General features: G+C 42.6%; 31 non-coding genes across 31 annotated transcripts; 15 read left to right on the top strand and 16 right to left on the bottom strand.

The window, feature by feature from the left end:
- Positions 1-193: 193 nt before the first annotated feature.
- On the bottom strand, positions 194-312 carry LOC141755151 (5S ribosomal RNA). Its single transcript, XR_012590862.1, has one exon. It is a non-coding gene; the product is annotated as a 5S ribosomal RNA (ribosomal RNA).
- A 608-nt stretch (positions 313-920) lies between these two features.
- LOC141755150 (5S ribosomal RNA) lies at positions 921-1,039 on the top strand. The gene has a single exon (XR_012590861.1). It is a non-coding gene; the product is annotated as a 5S ribosomal RNA (ribosomal RNA).
- Positions 1,040-1,355: 316 nt separating this feature from the next.
- On the bottom strand, positions 1,356-1,474 carry LOC141755148 (5S ribosomal RNA). The gene has a single exon (XR_012590859.1). It is a non-coding gene; the product is annotated as a 5S ribosomal RNA (ribosomal RNA).
- Positions 1,475-2,070: 596 nt separating this feature from the next.
- On the top strand, positions 2,071-2,189 carry LOC141755147 (5S ribosomal RNA). The gene has a single exon (XR_012590858.1). It is a non-coding gene; the product is annotated as a 5S ribosomal RNA (ribosomal RNA).
- Positions 2,190-2,505: 316 nt separating this feature from the next.
- On the bottom strand, positions 2,506-2,624 carry LOC141755146 (5S ribosomal RNA). The gene has a single exon (XR_012590857.1). It is a non-coding gene; the product is annotated as a 5S ribosomal RNA (ribosomal RNA).
- Positions 2,625-3,220: 596 nt separating this feature from the next.
- LOC141755145 (5S ribosomal RNA) lies at positions 3,221-3,339 on the top strand. Its single transcript, XR_012590856.1, has one exon. It is a non-coding gene; the product is annotated as a 5S ribosomal RNA (ribosomal RNA).
- A 298-nt stretch (positions 3,340-3,637) lies between these two features.
- Positions 3,638-3,756, bottom strand: LOC141755144 (5S ribosomal RNA). Its single transcript, XR_012590855.1, has one exon. It is a non-coding gene; the product is annotated as a 5S ribosomal RNA (ribosomal RNA).
- A 608-nt stretch (positions 3,757-4,364) lies between these two features.
- Positions 4,365-4,483, top strand: LOC141755143 (5S ribosomal RNA). Its single transcript, XR_012590854.1, has one exon. It is a non-coding gene; the product is annotated as a 5S ribosomal RNA (ribosomal RNA).
- A 316-nt stretch (positions 4,484-4,799) lies between these two features.
- Positions 4,800-4,918, bottom strand: LOC141755348 (5S ribosomal RNA). Its single transcript, XR_012591054.1, has one exon. It is a non-coding gene; the product is annotated as a 5S ribosomal RNA (ribosomal RNA).
- A 596-nt stretch (positions 4,919-5,514) lies between these two features.
- On the top strand, positions 5,515-5,633 carry LOC141755142 (5S ribosomal RNA). The gene has a single exon (XR_012590853.1). It is a non-coding gene; the product is annotated as a 5S ribosomal RNA (ribosomal RNA).
- A 316-nt stretch (positions 5,634-5,949) lies between these two features.
- On the bottom strand, positions 5,950-6,068 carry LOC141755141 (5S ribosomal RNA). Its single transcript, XR_012590852.1, has one exon. It is a non-coding gene; the product is annotated as a 5S ribosomal RNA (ribosomal RNA).
- A 596-nt stretch (positions 6,069-6,664) lies between these two features.
- LOC141755140 (5S ribosomal RNA) lies at positions 6,665-6,783 on the top strand. The gene has a single exon (XR_012590851.1). It is a non-coding gene; the product is annotated as a 5S ribosomal RNA (ribosomal RNA).
- Positions 6,784-7,100: 317 nt separating this feature from the next.
- On the bottom strand, positions 7,101-7,219 carry LOC141755536 (5S ribosomal RNA). Its single transcript, XR_012591234.1, has one exon. It is a non-coding gene; the product is annotated as a 5S ribosomal RNA (ribosomal RNA).
- A 596-nt stretch (positions 7,220-7,815) lies between these two features.
- Positions 7,816-7,934, top strand: LOC141755465 (5S ribosomal RNA). Its single transcript, XR_012591167.1, has one exon. It is a non-coding gene; the product is annotated as a 5S ribosomal RNA (ribosomal RNA).
- A 298-nt stretch (positions 7,935-8,232) lies between these two features.
- On the bottom strand, positions 8,233-8,351 carry LOC141755139 (5S ribosomal RNA). Its single transcript, XR_012590850.1, has one exon. It is a non-coding gene; the product is annotated as a 5S ribosomal RNA (ribosomal RNA).
- Positions 8,352-8,949: 598 nt separating this feature from the next.
- LOC141755137 (5S ribosomal RNA) lies at positions 8,950-9,068 on the top strand. The gene has a single exon (XR_012590848.1). It is a non-coding gene; the product is annotated as a 5S ribosomal RNA (ribosomal RNA).
- A 298-nt stretch (positions 9,069-9,366) lies between these two features.
- Positions 9,367-9,485, bottom strand: LOC141755136 (5S ribosomal RNA). The gene has a single exon (XR_012590847.1). It is a non-coding gene; the product is annotated as a 5S ribosomal RNA (ribosomal RNA).
- A 596-nt stretch (positions 9,486-10,081) lies between these two features.
- On the top strand, positions 10,082-10,200 carry LOC141755135 (5S ribosomal RNA). The gene has a single exon (XR_012590846.1). It is a non-coding gene; the product is annotated as a 5S ribosomal RNA (ribosomal RNA).
- A 298-nt stretch (positions 10,201-10,498) lies between these two features.
- On the bottom strand, positions 10,499-10,617 carry LOC141755134 (5S ribosomal RNA). The gene has a single exon (XR_012590845.1). It is a non-coding gene; the product is annotated as a 5S ribosomal RNA (ribosomal RNA).
- A 596-nt stretch (positions 10,618-11,213) lies between these two features.
- LOC141755133 (5S ribosomal RNA) lies at positions 11,214-11,332 on the top strand. The gene has a single exon (XR_012590844.1). It is a non-coding gene; the product is annotated as a 5S ribosomal RNA (ribosomal RNA).
- A 298-nt stretch (positions 11,333-11,630) lies between these two features.
- On the bottom strand, positions 11,631-11,749 carry LOC141755131 (5S ribosomal RNA). The gene has a single exon (XR_012590843.1). It is a non-coding gene; the product is annotated as a 5S ribosomal RNA (ribosomal RNA).
- A 596-nt stretch (positions 11,750-12,345) lies between these two features.
- On the top strand, positions 12,346-12,464 carry LOC141755550 (5S ribosomal RNA). Its single transcript, XR_012591247.1, has one exon. It is a non-coding gene; the product is annotated as a 5S ribosomal RNA (ribosomal RNA).
- Positions 12,465-12,780: 316 nt separating this feature from the next.
- LOC141755374 (5S ribosomal RNA) lies at positions 12,781-12,899 on the bottom strand. The gene has a single exon (XR_012591079.1). It is a non-coding gene; the product is annotated as a 5S ribosomal RNA (ribosomal RNA).
- Positions 12,900-13,495: 596 nt separating this feature from the next.
- On the top strand, positions 13,496-13,614 carry LOC141755130 (5S ribosomal RNA). The gene has a single exon (XR_012590842.1). It is a non-coding gene; the product is annotated as a 5S ribosomal RNA (ribosomal RNA).
- Positions 13,615-13,912: 298 nt separating this feature from the next.
- On the bottom strand, positions 13,913-14,031 carry LOC141755129 (5S ribosomal RNA). Its single transcript, XR_012590841.1, has one exon. It is a non-coding gene; the product is annotated as a 5S ribosomal RNA (ribosomal RNA).
- A 596-nt stretch (positions 14,032-14,627) lies between these two features.
- On the top strand, positions 14,628-14,746 carry LOC141755128 (5S ribosomal RNA). The gene has a single exon (XR_012590840.1). It is a non-coding gene; the product is annotated as a 5S ribosomal RNA (ribosomal RNA).
- Positions 14,747-15,044: 298 nt separating this feature from the next.
- On the bottom strand, positions 15,045-15,163 carry LOC141755127 (5S ribosomal RNA). The gene has a single exon (XR_012590839.1). It is a non-coding gene; the product is annotated as a 5S ribosomal RNA (ribosomal RNA).
- A 596-nt stretch (positions 15,164-15,759) lies between these two features.
- On the top strand, positions 15,760-15,878 carry LOC141755549 (5S ribosomal RNA). The gene has a single exon (XR_012591246.1). It is a non-coding gene; the product is annotated as a 5S ribosomal RNA (ribosomal RNA).
- Positions 15,879-16,194: 316 nt separating this feature from the next.
- LOC141755373 (5S ribosomal RNA) lies at positions 16,195-16,313 on the bottom strand. Its single transcript, XR_012591078.1, has one exon. It is a non-coding gene; the product is annotated as a 5S ribosomal RNA (ribosomal RNA).
- Positions 16,314-16,909: 596 nt separating this feature from the next.
- LOC141755548 (5S ribosomal RNA) lies at positions 16,910-17,028 on the top strand. Its single transcript, XR_012591245.1, has one exon. It is a non-coding gene; the product is annotated as a 5S ribosomal RNA (ribosomal RNA).
- A 316-nt stretch (positions 17,029-17,344) lies between these two features.
- Positions 17,345-17,463, bottom strand: LOC141755592 (5S ribosomal RNA). Its single transcript, XR_012591287.1, has one exon. It is a non-coding gene; the product is annotated as a 5S ribosomal RNA (ribosomal RNA).
- Positions 17,464-17,500: the final 37 nt, after the last annotated feature.

Raw genomic sequence — 17,500 nt, 5'->3', positions numbered from 1 at the left:
CTTTACAAAGATTTTTTAAAGAGCAGATCACGAGTTACAAGTGTATATCATTATATCATAAACTAATTAGAAGCTGATCAATTTCACTCAGAAAAATTTTGTAGGAGCGAGGAATGATGAAATTCAACATCCAGAGACAAGCTGCTCTGGTTTTCAAAGTCTCCACCGTGCTGTTTGGAAAGAGAAGTGAAAAAGCTTACAGCACCTGGTATTCCCAGGCGGTCTCCCATCCAAGTACTGACCAGGCCCGACCCTGCTTAGCTTCCGAGATCAGACGAGATCGGGCGTGTTCAGGGTGGTATGGCCGTAAGCAACAGCACTGGTGACAAAACGGCCCTTTATAGATGTCTATCACTGCCGCCGTGAACGCCTGTGTGCATTTCTGCTCATAGGGACATTAGCATATTTACAGAACTTCTGGGCAAGGAGCTCTGATTACAGTGACACAGTTTCCCCACATGAATGATAAACACTATCTACGACAGAGGTGAGATTGTAACTACGCTGCTTGAATGCAGGTTTGAGGTGCTTTTTTCTATTTTATGCTACTTTATACTTTATTTTACAGGGATAGATTGGAGTTTTTACTCCACTACGTTTGTGATTGTTATTGCGACTTTGTACATTTAGATTTGACATTTAAAACGTGATTGTTTCAGAAAATATGGCGCAGCATGATACTTGAAAATGCTGCTTACACAGCAATACTGCAGTGATAATAATCCAATAATAGTTTTAGCCTGTAACAATGTAACACTGACAGAGTTTCTTACAAAGGCCATTTTTGTCATTATAGTGAGAATATCTGTTTGTGTTCCTGACAATCTGCAGCTGCTACCTGTATGGGCAGAATACCAAAACGTTGTGTTACAGCATCTTTAAATGGCCTTTTTGTTGCTGCAAATGTTGCTGCAAATGTTGCTTACGGCCATACCACCCTGAACACGCCCGATCTCGTCTGATCTCGGAAGCTAAGCAGGGTCGGGCCTGGTCAGTACTTGGATGGGAGACCGCCTGGGAATACCAGGTGCTGTAAGCTTTTTCACTTCTCTTTTACAAACTGCACAGGGCGCTGCTGCTTCTTCGATGGACACTGCTTCTTCGATGGACACTGGCAGGCACTGATGAAAATCAATAGAATGGTGTACACACAATGTCAATGCTTTACAAAGATTTTTTAAAGAGCAGATCACGAGTTACAAGTGTATATCATTATATCATAAACTAATTAGAAGCTGATCAATTTCACTCAGAAAAATTTTGTAGGAGCGAGGAATGATGAAATTCAACATCCAGAGACAAGCTGCTCTGGTTTTCAAAGTCTCCACCGTGCTGTTTGGAAAGAGAAGTGAAAAAGCTTACAGCACCTGGTATTCCCAGGCGGTCTCCCATCCAAGTACTGACCAGGCCCGACCCTGCTTAGCTTCCGAGATCAGACGAGATCGGGCGTGTTCAGGGTGGTATGGCCGTAAGCAACAGCACTGGTGACAAAACGGCCCTTTATAGATGTCTATCACTGCCGCCGTGAACGCCTGTGTGCATTTCTGCTCATAGGGACATTAGCATATTTACAGAACTTCTGGGCAAGGAGCTCTGATTACAGTGACACAGTTTCCCCACATGAATGATAAACACTATCTACGACAGAGGTGAGATTGTAACTACGCTGCTTGAATGCAGGTTTGAGGTGCTTTTTTCTATTTTATGCTACTTTATACTTTATTTTACAGGGATAGATTGGAGTTTTTACTCCACTACGTTTGTGATTGTTATTGCGACTTTGTACATTTAGATTTGACATTTAAAACGTGATTGTTTCAGAAAATATGGCGCAGCATGATACTTGAAAATGCTGCTTACACAGCAATACTGCAGTGATAATAATCCAATAATAGTTTTAGCCTGTAACAATGTAACACTGACAGAGTTTCTTACAAAGGCCATTTTTGTCATTATAGTGAGAATATCTGTTTGTGTTCCTGACAATCTGCAGCTGCTACCTGTATGGGCAGAATACCAAAACGTTGTGTTACAGCATCTTTAAATGGCCTTTTTGTTGCTGCAAATGTTGCTTACGGCCATACCACCCTGAACACGCCCGATCTCGTCTGATCTCGGAAGCTAAGCAGGGTCGGGCCTGGTCAGTACTTGGATGGGAGACCGCCTGGGAATACCAGGTGCTGTAAGCTTTTTCACTTCTCTTTTACAAACTGCACAGGGCGCTGCTGCTTCTTCGATGGACACTGCTTCTTCGATGGACACTGGCAGGCACTGATGAAAATCAATAGAATGGTGTACACACAATGTCAATGCTTTACAAAGATTTTTTAAAGAGCAGATCACGAGTTACAAGTGTATATCATTATATCATAAACTAATTAGAAGCTGATCAATTTCACTCAGAAAAATTTTGTAGGAGCGAGGAATGATGAAATTCAACATCCAGAGACAAGCTGCTCTGGTTTTCAAAGTCTCCACCGTGCTGTTTGGAAAGAGAAGTGAAAAAGCTTACAGCACCTGGTATTCCCAGGCGGTCTCCCATCCAAGTACTGACCAGGCCCGACCCTGCTTAGCTTCCGAGATCAGACGAGATCGGGCGTGTTCAGGGTGGTATGGCCGTAAGCAACAGCACTGGTGACAAAACGGCCCTTTATAGATGTCTATCACTGCCGCCGTGAACGCCTGTGTGCATTTCTGCTCATAGGGACATTAGCATATTTACAGAACTTCTGGGCAAGGAGCTCTGATTACAGTGACACAGTTTCCCCACATGAATGATAAACACTATCTACGACAGAGGTGAGATTGTAACTACGCTGCTTGAATGCAGGTTTGAGGTGCTTTTTTCTATTTTATGCTACTTTATACTTTATTTTACAGGGATAGATTGGAGTTTTTACTCCACTACGTTTGTGATTGTTATTGCGACTTTGTACATTTAGATTTGACATTTAAAACGTGATTGTTTCAGAAAATATGGCGCAGCATGAAACTTGAAAATGCTGCTTACACAGCAATACTGCAGTGATAATAATCCAATAATAGTTTTAGCCTGTAACAATGTAACACTGACAGAGTTTCTTACAAAGGCCATTTTTGTCATTATAGTGAGAATATCTGTTTGTGTTCCTGACAATCTGCAGCTGCTACCTGTATGGGCAGAATACCAAAACGTTGTGTTACAGCATCTTTAAATGGCCTTTTTGTTGCTGCAAATGTTGCTTACGGCCATACCACCCTGAACACGCCCGATCTCGTCTGATCTCGGAAGCTAAGCAGGGTCGGGCCTGGTCAGTACTTGGATGGGAGACCGCCTGGGAATACCAGGTGCTGTAAGCTTTTTCACTTCTCTTTTACAAACAGCAGAGGGCGCTGCTGCTTCTTCGATGGACACTGGCAGGCACTGATGAAAATCAATAGAATGGTGTACACACAATGTCAATGCTTTACAAAGATTTTTTAAAGAGCAGATCACGAGTTACAAGTGTATATCATTATATCATAAACTAATTAGAAGCTGATCAATTTCACTCAGAAAAATTTTGTAGGAGCGAGGAATGATGAAATTCAACATCCAGAGACAAGCTGCTCTGGTTTTCAAAGTCTCCACCGTGCTGTTTGGAAAGAGAAGTGAAAAAGCTTACAGCACCTGGTATTCCCAGGCGGTCTCCCATCCAAGTACTGACCAGGCCCGACCCTGCTTAGCTTCCGAGATCAGACGAGATCGGGCGTGTTCAGGGTGGTATGGCCGTAAGCAACAGCACTGGTGACAAAACGGCCCTTTATAGATGTCTATCACTGCCGCCGTGAACGCCTGTGTGCATTTCTGCTCATAGGGACATTAGCATATTTACAGAACTTCTGGGCAAGGAGCTCTGATTACAGTGACACAGTTTCCCCACATGAATGATAAACACTATCTACGACAGAGGTGAGATTGTAACTACGCTGCTTGAATGCAGGTTTGAGGTGCTTTTTTCTATTTTATGCTACTTTATACTTTATTTTACAGGGATAGATTGGAGTTTTTACTCCACTACGTTTGTGATTGTTATTGCGACTTTGTACATTTAGATTTGACATTTAAAACGTGATTGTTTCAGAAAATATGGCGCAGCATGATACTTGAAAATGCTGCTTACACAGCAATACTGCAGTGATAATAATCCAATAATAGTTTTAGCCTGTAACAATGTAACACTGACAGAGTTTCTTACAAAGGCCATTTTTGTCATTATAGTGAGAATATCTGTTTGTGTTCCTGACAATCTGCAGCTGCTACCTGTATGGGCAGAATACCAAAACGTTGTGTTACAGCATCTTTAAATGGCCTTTTTGTTGCTGCAAATGTTGCTGCAAATGTTGCTTACGGCCATACCACCCTGAACACGCCCGATCTCGTCTGATCTCGGAAGCTAAGCAGGGTCGGGCCTGGTCAGTACTTGGATGGGAGACCGCCTGGGAATACCAGGTGCTGTAAGCTTTTTCACTTCTCTTTTACAAACTGCACAGGGCGCTGCTGCTTCTTCGATGGACACTGCTTCTTCGATGGACACTGGCAGGCACTGATGAAAATCAATAGAATGGTGTACACACAATGTCAATGCTTTACAAAGATTTTTTAAAGAGCAGATCACGAGTTACAAGTGTATATCATTATATCATAAACTAATTAGAAGCTGATCAATTTCACTCAGAAAAATTTTGTAGGAGCGAGGAATGATGAAATTCAACATCCAGAGACAAGCTGCTCTGGTTTTCAAAGTCTCCACCGTGCTGTTTGGAAAGAGAAGTGAAAAAGCTTACAGCACCTGGTATTCCCAGGCGGTCTCCCATCCAAGTACTGACCAGGCCCGACCCTGCTTAGCTTCCGAGATCAGACGAGATCGGGCGTGTTCAGGGTGGTATGGCTGTAAGCAACAGCACTGGTGACAAAACGGCCCTTTATAGATGTCTATCACTGCCGCCGTGAACGCCTGTGTGCATTTCTGCTCATAGGGAAATTAGCATATTTACAGAACTTCTGGGCAAGGAGCTCTGATTACAGTGACACAGTTTCCCCACATGAATGATAAACACTATCTACGACAGAGGTGAGATTGTAACTACGCTGCTTGAATGCAGGTTTGAGGTGCTTTTTTCTATTTTATGCTACTTTATACTTTATTTTACAGGGATAGATTGGAGTTTTTACTCCACTACGTTTGTGATTGTTATTGCGACTTTGTACATTTAGATTTGACATTTAAAACGTGATTGTTTCAGAAAATATGGCGCAGCATGATACTTGAAAATGCTGCTTACACAGCAATACTGCAGTGATAATAATCCAATAATAGTTTTAGCCTGTAACAATGTAACACTGACAGAGTTTCTTACAAAGGCCATTTTTGTCATTATAGTGAGAATATCTGTTTGTGTTCCTGACAATCTGCAGCTGCTACCTGTATGGGCAGAATACCAAAACGTTGTGTTACAGCATCTTTAAATGGCCTTTTTGTTGCTGCAAATGTTGCTTACGGCCATACCACCCTGAACACGCCCGATCTCGTCTGATCTCGGAAGCTAAGCAGGGTCGGGCCTGGTCAGTACTTGGATGGGAGACCGCCTGGGAATACCAGGTGCTGTAAGCTTTTTCACTTCTCTTTTACAAACTGCACAGGGCGCTGCTGCTTCTTCGATGGACACTGCTTCTTCGATGGACACTGGCAGGCACTGATGAAAATCAATAGAATGGTGTACACACAATGTCAATGCTTTACAAAGATTTTTTAAAGAGCAGATCACGAGTTACAAGTGTATATCATTATATCATAAACTAATTAGAAGCTGATCAATTTCACTCAGAAAAATTTTGTAGGAGCGAGGAATGATGAAATTCAACATCCAGAGACAAGCTGCTCTGGTTTTCAAAGTCTCCACCGTGCTGTTTGGAAAGAGAAGTGAAAAAGCTTACAGCACCTGGTATTCCCAGGCGGTCTCCCATCCAAGTACTGACCAGGCCCGACCCTGCTTAGCTTCCGAGATCAGACGAGATCGGGCGTGTTCAGGGTGGTATGGCCGTAAGCAACAGCACTGGTGACAAAACGGCCCTTTATAGATGTCTATCACTGCCGCCGTGAACGCCTGTGTGCATTTCTGCTCATAGGGACATTAGCATATTTACAGAACTTCTGGGCAAGGAGCTCTGATTACAGTGACACAGTTTCCCCACATGAATGATAAACACTATCTACGACAGAGGTGAGATTGTAACTACGCTGCTTGAATGCAGGTTTGAGGTGCTTTTTTCTATTTTATGCTACTTTATACTTTATTTTACAGGGATAGATTGGAGTTTTTACTCCACTACGTTTGTGATTGTTATTGCGACTTTGTACATTTAGATTTGACATTTAAAACGTGATTGTTTCAGAAAATATGGCGCAGCATGAAACTTGAAAATGCTGCTTACACAGCAATACTGCAGTGATAATAATCCAATAATAGTTTTAGCCTGTAACAATGTAACACTGACAGAGTTTCTTACAAAGGCCATTTTTGTCATTATAGTGAGAATATCTGTTTGTGTTCCTGACAATCTGCAGCTGCTACCTGTATGGGCAGAATACCAAAACGTTGTGTTACAGCATCTTTAAATGGCCTTTTTGTTGCTGCAAATGTTGCTTACGGCCATACCACCCTGAACACGCCCGATCTCGTCTGATCTCGGAAGCTAAGCAGGGTCGGGCCTGGTCAGTACTTGGATGGGAGACCGCCTGGGAATACCAGGTGCTGTAAGCTTTTTCACTTCTCTTTTACAAACAGCAGAGGGCGCTGCTGCTTCTTCGATGGACACTGGCAGGCACTGATGAAAATCAATAGAATGGTGTACACACAATGTCAATGCTTTACAAAGATTTTTTAAAGAGCAGATCACGAGTTACAAGTGTATATCATTATATCATAAACTAATTAGAAGCTGATGAATTTCACTCAGAAAAATTTTGTAGGAGCGAGGAATGATGAAATTCAACATCCAGAGACAAGCTGCTCTGGTTTTCAAAGTCTCCACCGGAGAAGCAGCGGCGCCGCGTGCTGTTTGGAAAGAGAAGTGAAAAAGCTTACAGCACCTGGTATTCCCAGGCGGTCTCCCATCCAAGTACTGACCAGGCCCGACCCTGCTTAGCTTCCTAGATCAGACGAGATCGGGCGTGTTCAGGGTGGTATGGCCGTAAGCAACAGCACTGGTGACAAAACGGCCCTTTATAGATGTCTATCACTGCCGCCGTGAACGCCTGTGTGCATTTCTGCTCATAGGGACATTAGCATATTTACAGAACTTCTGGGCAAGGAGCTCTGATTACAGTGACACAGTTTCCCCACATGAATGATAAACACTATCTACGACAGAGGTGAGATTGTAACTACGCTGCTTGAATGCAGGTTTGAGGTGCTTTTTTCTATTTTATGCTACTTTATACTTTATTTTACAGGGATAGATTGGAGTTTTTACTCCACTACGTTTGTGATTGTTATTACGACTTTGTACATTTAGATTTGACATTTAAAACGTGATTGTTTCAGAAAATATGGCGCAGCATGATACTTGAAAATGCTGCTTACACAGCAATACTGCAGTGATAATAATCCAATAATAGTTTTAGCCTGTAACAATGTAACACTGACAGAGTTTCTTACAAAGGCCATTTTTGTCATTATAGTGAGAATATCTGTTTGTGTTCCTGACAATCTGCAGCTGCTACCTGTATGGGCAGAATACCAAAACGTTGTGTTACAGCATCTTTAAATGGCCTTTTTGTTACTGCAAATGTTGCTTACGGCCATACCACCCTGAACACGCCCGATCTCGTCTGATCTCGGAAGCTAAGCAGGTTCGGGCCTGGTCAGTACTTGGATGGGAGACCGCCTGGGAATACCAGGTGCTGTAAGCTTTTTCACGTCTCTTTTACAAACAGCAGAGGGTGCTGCTGCTTCTTCGATGGACACTGGCAGGCACTGATGAAAATCAATAGAATGGTGTACACACAATGTCAATGCTTTACAAAGATTTTTTAAAGAGCAGATCACGAGTTACAAGTGTATATCATTATATCATAAACTAATTAGAAGCTGATCAATTTCACTCAGAAAAATTTTGTAGGAGCGAGGAATGATGAAATTCAACATCCAGAGACAAGCTGCTCTGGTTTTCAAAGTCTCCACCGTGCTGTTTGGAAAGAGAAGTGAAAAAGCTTACAGCACCTGGTATTCCCAGGCGGTCTCCCATCCAAGTACTGACCAGGCCCGACCCTGCTTAGCTTCCGAGATCAGACGAGATCGGGCGTGTTCAGGGTGGTATGGCCGTAAGCAACAGCACTGGTGACAAAAAACGGCCCTTTATAGATGTCTATCACTGCCGCCGTGAACGCCTGTGTGCATTTCTGCTCATAGGGACATTAGCATATTTACAGAACTTCTGGGCAAGGAGCTCTGATTACAGTGACACAGTTTCCCCACATGAATGATAAACACTATCTACGACAGAGGTGAGATTGTAACTACGCTGCTTGAATGCAGGTTTGAGGTGCTTTTTTCTATTTTATGCTACTTTATACTTTATTTTACAGGGATAGATTGGAGTTTTTACTCCACTACGTTTGTGATTGTTATTGCGACTTTGTACATTTAGATTTGACATTTAAAACGTGATTGTTTCAGAAAATATGGCGCAGCATGATACTTGAAAATGCTGCTTACACAGCAATACTGCAGTGATAATAATCCAATAATAGTTTTAGCCTGTAACAATGTAACACTGACAGAGTTTCTTACAAAGGCCATTTTTGTCATTATAGTGAGAATATCTGTTTGTGTTCCTGACAATCTGCAGCTGCTACCTGTATGGGCAGAATACCAAAACGTTGTGTTACAGCATCTTTAAATGGCCTTTTTGTTGCTGCAAATGTTGCTTACGGCCATACCACCCTGAACACGCCCGATCTCGTCTGATCTCGGAAGCTAAGCAGGGTCGGGCCTGGTCAGTACTTGGATGGGAGACCGCCTGGGAATACCAGGTGCTGTAAGCTTTTTCACTTCTCTTTTACAAACAGCAGAGGGCGCTGCTGCTTCTTCGATGGACACTGGCAGGCACTGATGAAAATCAATAGAATGGTGTACACACAATGTCAATGCTTTACAAAGATTTTTTAAAGAGCAGATCACGAGTTACAAGTGTATATCATTATATCATAAACTAATTAGAAGCTGATCAATTTCACTCAGAAAAATTTTGTAGGAGCGAGGAATGATGAAATTCAACATCCAGAGACAAGCTGCTCTGGTTTTCAAAGTCTCCACCGTGCTGTTTGGAAAGAGAAGTGAAAAAGCTTACAGCACCTGGTATTCCCAGGCGGTCTCCCATCCAAGTACTGACCAGGCCCGACCCTGCTTAGCTTCCGAGATCAGACGAGATCGGGCGTGTTCAGGGTGGTATGGCCGTAAGCAACAGCACTGGTGACAAAACGGCCCTTTATAGATGTCTATCACTGCCGCCGTGAACGCCTGTGTGCATTTCTGCTCATAGGGACATTAGCATATTTACAGAACTTCTGGGCAAGGAGCTCTGATTACAGTGACACAGTTTCCCCACATGAATGATAAACACTATCTACGACAGAGGTGAGATTGTAACTACGCTGCTTGAATGCAGGTTTGAGGTGCTTTTTTCTATTTTATGCTACTTTATACTTTATTTTACAGGGATAGATTGGAGTTTTTACTCCACTACGTTTGTGATTGTTATTGCGACTTTGTACATTTAGATTTGACATTTAAAACGTGATTGTTTCAGAAAATATGGCGCAGCATGATACTTGAAAATGCTGCTTACACAGCAATACTGCAGTGATAATAATCCAATAATAGTTTTAGCCTGTAACAATGTAACACTGACAGAGTTTCTTACAAAGGCCATTTTTGTCATTATAGTGAGAATATCTGTTTGTGTTCCTGACAATCTGCAGCTGCTACCTGTATGGGCAGAATACCAAAACGTTGTGTTACAGCATCTTTAAATGGCCTTTTTGTTGCTGCAAATGTTGCTTACGGCCATACCACCCTGAACACGCCCGATCTCGTCTGATCTCGGAAGCTAAGCAGGGTCGGGCCTGGTCAGTACTTGGATGGGAGACCGCCTGGGAATACCAGGTGCTGTAAGCTTTTTCACTTCTCTTTTACAAACAGCAGAGGGCGCTGCTGCTTCTTCGATGGACACTGGCAGGCACTGATGAAAATCAATAGAATGGTGTACACACAATGTCAATGCTTTACAAAGATTTTTTAAAGAGCAGATCACGAGTTACAAGTGTATATCATTATATCATAAACTAATTAGAAGCTGATCAATTTCACTCAGAAAAATTTTGTAGGAGCGAGGAATGATGAAATTCAACATCCAGAGACAAGCTGCTCTGGTTTTCAAAGTCTCCACCGTGCTGTTTGGAAAGAGAAGTGAAAAAGCTTACAGCACCTGGTATTCCCAGGCGGTCTCCCATCCAAGTACTGACCAGGCCCGACCCTGCTTAGCTTCCGAGATCAGACGAGATCGGGCGTGTTCAGGGTGGTATGGCCGTAAGCAACAGCACTGGTGACAAAACGGCCCTTTATAGATGTCTATCACTGCCGCCGTGAACGCCTGTGTGCATTTCTGCTCATAGGGACATTAGCATATTTACAGAACTTCTGGGCAAGGAGCTCTGATTACAGTGACACAGTTTCCCCACATGAATGATAAACACTATCTACGACAGAGGTGAGATTGTAACTACGCTGCTTGAATGCAGGTTTGAGGTGCTTTTTTCTATTTTATGCTACTTTATACTTTATTTTACAGGGATAGATTGGAGTTTTTACTCCACTACGTTTGTGATTGTTATTGCGACTTTGTACATTTAGATTTGACATTTAAAACGTGATTGTTTCAGAAAATATGGCGCAGCATGATACTTGAAAATGCTGCTTACACAGCAATACTGCAGTGATAATAATCCAATAATAGTTTTAGCCTGTAACAATGTAACACTGACAGAGTTTCTTACAAAGGCCATTTTTGTCATTATAGTGAGAATATCTGTTTGTGTTCCTGACAATCTGCAGCTGCTACCTGTATGGGCAGAATACCAAAACGTTGTGTTACAGCATCTTTAAATGGCCTTTTTGTTGCTGCAAATGTTGCTTACGGCCATACCACCCTGAACACGCCCGATCTCGTCTGATCTCGGAAGCTAAGCAGGGTCGGGCCTGGTCAGTACTTGGATGGGAGACCGCCTGGGAATACCAGGTGCTGTAAGCTTTTTCACTTCTCTTTTACAAACAGCAGAGGGCGCTGCTGCTTCTTCGATGGACACTGGCAGGCACTGATGAAAATCAATAGAATGGTGTACACACAATGTCAATGCTTTACAAAGATTTTTTAAAGAGCAGATCACGAGTTACAAGTGTATATCATTATATCATAAACTAATTAGAAGCTGATCAATTTCACTCAGAAAAATTTTGTAGGAGCGAGGAATGATGAAATTCAACATCCAGAGACAAGCTGCTCTGGTTTTCAAAGTCTCCACCGTGCTGTTTGGAAAGAGAAGTGAAAAAGCTTACAGCACCTGGTATTCCCAGGCGGTCTCCCATCCAAGTACTGACCAGGCCCGACCCTGCTTAGCTTCCGAGATCAGACGAGATCGGGCGTGTTCAGGGTGGTATGGCCGTAAGCAACAGCACTGGTGACAAAACGGCCCTTTATAGATGTCTATCACTGCCGCCGTGAACGCCTGTGTGCATTTCTGCTCATAGGGACATTAGCATATTTACAGAACTTCTGGGCAAGGAGCTCTGATTACAGTGACACAGTTTCCCCACATGAATGATAAACACTATCTACGACAGAGGTGAGATTGTAACTACGCTGCTTGAATGCAGGTTTGAGGTGCTTTTTTCTATTTTATGCTACTTTATACTTTATTTTACAGGGATAGATTGGAGTTTTTACTCCACTACGTTTGTGATTGTTATTGCGACTTTGTACATTTAGATTTGACATTTAAAACGTGATTGTTTCAGAAAATATGGCGCAGCATGATACTTGAAAATGCTGCTTACACAGCAATACTGCAGTGATAATAATCCAATAATAGTTTTAGCCTGTAACAATGTAACACTGACAGAGTTTCTTACAAAGGCCATTTTTGTCATTATAGTGAGAATATCTGTTTGTGTTCCTGACAATCTGCAGCTGCTACCTGTATGGGCAGAATACCAAAACGTTGTGTTACAGCATCTTTAAATGGCCTTTTTGTTGCTGCAAATGTTGCTTACGGCCATACCACCCTGAACACGCCCGATCTCGTCTGATCTCGGAAGCTAAGCAGGGTCGGGCCTGGTCAGTACTTGGATGGGAGACCGCCTGGGAATACCAGCTGCTGTAAGCTTTTTCACTTCTCTTTTACAAACTGCACAGGGCGCTGCTGCTTCTTCGATGGACACTGCTTCTTCGATGGACACTGGCAGGCACTGATGAAAATCAATAGAATGGTGTACACACAATGTCAATGCTTTACAAAGATTTTTTAAAGAGCAGATCACGAGTTACAAGTGTATATCATTATATCATAAACTAATTAGAAGCTGATCAATTTCACTCAGAAAAATTTTGTAGGAGCGAGGAATGATGAAATTCAACATCCAGAGACAAGCTGCTCTGGTTTTCAAAGTCTCCACCGTGCTGTTTGGAAAGAGAAGTGAAAAAGCTTACAGCACCTGGTATTCCCAGGCGGTCTCCCATCCAAGTACTGACCAGGCCCGACCCTGCTTAGCTTCCGAGATCAGACGAGATCGGGCATGTTCAGGGTGGTATGGCCGTAAGCAACAGCACTGGTGACAAAACGGCCCTTTATAGATGTCTATCACTGCCGCCGTGAACGCCTGTGTGCATTTCTGCTCATAGGGACATTACCATATTTACAGAACTTCTGGGCAAGGAGCTCTGATTACAGTGACACAGTTTCCCCACATGAATGATAAACACTATCTACGACAGAGGTGAGATTGTAACTACGCTGCTTGAATGCAGGTTTGAGGTGCTTTTTTCTATTTTATGCTACTTTATACTTTATTTTACAGGGATAGATTGGAGTTTTTACTCCACTACGTTTGTGATTGTTATTGCGACTTTGTACATTTAGATTTGACATTTAAAACGTGATTGTTTCAGAAAATATGGCGCAGCATGAAACTTGAAAATGCTGCTTACACAGCAATACTGCAGTGATAATAATCCAATAATAGTTTTAGCCTGTAACAATGTAACACTGACAGAGTTTCTTACAAAGGCCATTTTTGTCATTATAGTGAGAATATCTGTTTGTGTTCCTGACAATCTGCAGCTGCTACCTGTATGGGCAGAATACCAAAACGTTGTGTTACAGCATCTTTAAATGGCCTTTTTGTTGCTGCAAATGTTGCTTACGGCCATACCACCCTGAACACGCCCGATCTCGTCTGATCTCGGAAGCTAAGCAGGGTCGGGCCTGGTCAGTACTTGGATGGGAGACCGCCTGGGAATACCAGGTGCTGTAAGCTTTTTCACTTCTCTTTTACAAACAGCAGAGGGCGCTGCTGCTTCTTCGATGGACACTGGCAGGCACTGATGAAAATCAATAGAATGGTGTACACACAATGTCAATGCTTTACAAAGATTTTTTAAAGAGCAGATCACGAGTTACAAGTGTATATCATTATATCATAAACTAATTAGAAGCTGATCAATTTCACTCAGAAAAATTTTGTAGGAGCGAGGAATGATGAAATTCAACATCCAGAGACAAGCTGCTCTGGTTTTCAAAGTCTCCACCGTGCTGTTTGGAAAGAGAAGTGAAAAAGCTTACAGCACCTGGTATTCCCAGGCGGTCTCCCATCCAAGTACTGACCAGGCCCGACCCTGCTTAGCTTCCGAGATCAGACGAGATCGGGCGTGTTCAGGGTGGTATGGCCGTAAGCAACAGCACTGGTGACAAAACGGCCCTTTATAGATGTCTATCACTGCCGCCGTGAACGCCTGTGTGCATTTCTGCTCATAGGGACATTAGCATATTTACAGAACTTCTGGGCAAGGAGCTCTGATTACAGTGACACAGTTTCCCCACATGAATGATAAACACTATCTACGACAGAGGTGAGATTGTAACTACGCTGCTTGAATGCAGGTTTGAGGTGCTTTTTTCTATTTTATGCTACTTTATACTTTATTTTACAGGGATAGATTGGAGTTTTTACTCCACTACGTTTGTGATTGTTATTGCGACTTTGTACATTTAGATTTGACATTTAAAACGTGATTGTTTCAGAAAATATGGCGCAGCATGATACTTGAAAATGCTGCTTACACAGCAATACTGCAGTGATAATAATCCAATAATAGTTTTAGCCTGTAACAATGTAACACTGACAGAGTTTCTTACAAAGGCCATTTTTGTCATTATAGTGAGAATATCTGTTTGTGTTCCTGACAATCTGCAGCTGCTACCTGTATGGGCAGAATACCAAAACGTTGTGTTACAGCATCTTTAAATGGCCTTTTTGTTGCTGCAAATGTTGCTTACGGCCATACCACCCTGAACACGCCCGATCTCGTCTGATCTCGGAAGCTAAGCAGGGTCGGGCCTGGTCAGTACTTGGATGGGAGACCGCCTGGGAATACCAGGTGCTGTAAGCTTTTTCACTTCTCTTTTACAAACAGCAGAGGGCGCTGCTGCTTCTTCGATGGACACTGGCAGGCACTGATGAAAATCAATAGAATGGTGTACACACAATGTCAATGCTTTACAAAGATTTTTTAAAGAGCAGATCACGAGTTACAAGTGTATATCATTATATCATAAACTAATTAGAAGCTGATCAATTTCACTCAGAAAAATTTTGTAGGAGCGAGGAATGATGAAATTCAACATCCAGAGACAAGCTGCTCTGGTTTTCAAAGTCTCCACCGTGCTGTTTGGAAAGAGAAGTGAAAAAGCTTACAGCACCTGGTATTCCCAGGCGGTCTCCCATCCAAGTACTGACCAGGCCCGACCCTGCTTAGCTTCCGAGATCAGACGAGATCGGGCGTGTTCAGGGTGGTATGGCCGTAAGCAACAGCACTGGTGACAAAACGGCCCTTTATAGATGTCTATCACTGCCGCCGTGAACGCCTGTGTGCATTTCTGCTCATAGGGACATTAGCATATTTACAGAACTTCTGGGCAAGGAGCTCTGATTACAGTGACACAGTTTCCCCACATGAATGATAAACACTATCTACGACAGAGGTGAGATTGTAACTACGCTGCTTGAATGCAGGTTTGAGGTGCTTTTTTCTATTTTATGCTACTTTATACTTTATTTTACAGGGATAGATTGGAGTTTTTACTCCACTACGTTTGTGATTGTTATTGCGACTTTGTACATTTAGATTTGACATTTAAAACGTGATTGTTTCAGAAAATATGGCGCAGCATGATACTTGAAAATGCTGCTTACACAGCAATACTGCAGTGATAATAATCCAATAATAGTTTTAGCCTGTAACAATGTAACACTGACAGAGTTTCTTACAAAGGCCATTTTTGTCATTATAGTGAGAATATCTGTTTGTGTTCCTGACAATCTGCAGCTGCTACCTGTATGGGCAGAATACCAAAACGTTGTGTTACAGCATCTTTAAATGGCCTTTTTGTTGCTGCAAATGTTGCTTACGGCCATACCACCCTGAACACGCCCGATCTCGTCTGATCTCGGAAGCTAAGCAGGGTCGGGCCTGGTCAGTACTTGGATGGGAGACCGCCTGGGAATACCAGCTGCTGTAAGCTTTTTCACTTCTCTTTTACAAACTGCACAGGGCGCTGCTGCTTCTTCGATGGACACTGCTTCTTCGATGGACACTGGCAGGCACTGATGAAAATCAATAGAATGGTGTACACACAATGTCAATGCTTTACAAAGATTTTTTAAAGAGCAGATCACGAGTTACAAGTGTATATCATTATATCATAAACTAATTAGAAGCTGATCAATTTCACTCAGAAAAATTTTGTAGGAGCGAGGAATGATGAAATTCAACATCCAGAGACAAGCTGCTCTGGTTTTCAAAGTCTCCACCGTGCTGTTTGGAAAGAGAAGTGAAAAAGCTTACAGCACCTGGTATTCCCAGGCGGTCTCCCATCCAAGTACTGACCAGGCCCGACCCTGCTTAGCTTCCGAGATCAGACGAGATCGGGCATGTTCAGGGTGGTATGGCCGTAAGCAACAGCACTGGTGACAAAACGGCCCTTTATAGATGTCTATCACTGCCGCCGTGAACGCCTGTGTGCATTTCTGCTCATAGGGACATTACCATATTTACAGAACTTCTGGGCAAGGAGCTCTGATTACAGTGACACAGTTTCCCCACATGAATGATAAACACTATCTACGACAGAGGTGAGATTGTAACTACGCTGCTTGAATGCAGGTTTGAGGTGCTTTTTTCTATTTTATGCTACTTTATACTTTATTTTACAGGGATAGATTGGAGTTTTTACTCCACTACGTTTGTGATTGTTATTGCGACTTTGTACATTTAGATTTGACATTTAAAACGTGATTGTTTCAGAAAATATGGCGCAGCATGATACTTGAAAATGCTGCTTACACAGCAATACTGCAGTGATAATAATCCAATAATAGTTTTAGCCTGTAACAATGTAACACTGACAGAGTTTCTTACAAAGGCCATTTTTGTCATTATAGTGAGAATATCTGTTTGTGTTCCTGACAATCTGCAGCTGCTACCTGTATGGGCAGAATACCAAAACGTTGTGTTACAGCATCTTTAAATGGCCTTTTTGTTGCTGCAAATGTTGCTTACGGCCATACCACCCTGAACACGCCCGATCTCGTCTGATCTCGGAAGCTAAGCAGGGTCGGGCCTGGTCAGTACTTGGATGGGAGACCGCCTGGGAATACCAGCTGCTGTAAGCTTTTTCACTTCTCTTTTACAAACTGCACAGGGCGCTGCTGCTTCTTCGATGGACACTGCTTCTTCGATGGACACTGGCAGGCACTGATGAAAATCAATAGAATGGTGTACACACAATGTCAATGCTTTACAAAGATTTTTTAAAGAGCAGATCACGAGTTACAAGTGTATATCATTATATCATAAACTAATTAGAAGCTGATCAATTTCACTCAGAAAAATTTTGTAGGAGCGAGGAATGATGAAATTCAACATCCAGAGACAAGCTGCTCTGGTTTTCAAAGTCTCCACCGTGCTGTTTGGAAAGAGAAGTGAAAAAGCTTACAGCACCTGGTATTCCCAGGCGGTCTCCCATCCAAGTACTGACCAGGCTCGACCCTGCTTAGCTTCCGAGATTAGACGAGATCGGGCGTGTTCAGGGTGGTATGGCCGTAAGCAACAGCACTGGTGACAAAACGGCCCTTTATAGATGTC

The sequence above is a fragment of the Sebastes fasciatus genome, chromosome 17 (genome assembly GCF_043250625.1).
Source record: "Sebastes fasciatus isolate fSebFas1 chromosome 17, fSebFas1.pri, whole genome shotgun sequence".
Lineage (NCBI taxonomy): Eukaryota > Metazoa > Chordata > Actinopteri > Perciformes > Sebastidae > Sebastes > Sebastes fasciatus.
This window is presented reverse-complemented; position numbering and strand designations above follow the sequence as displayed.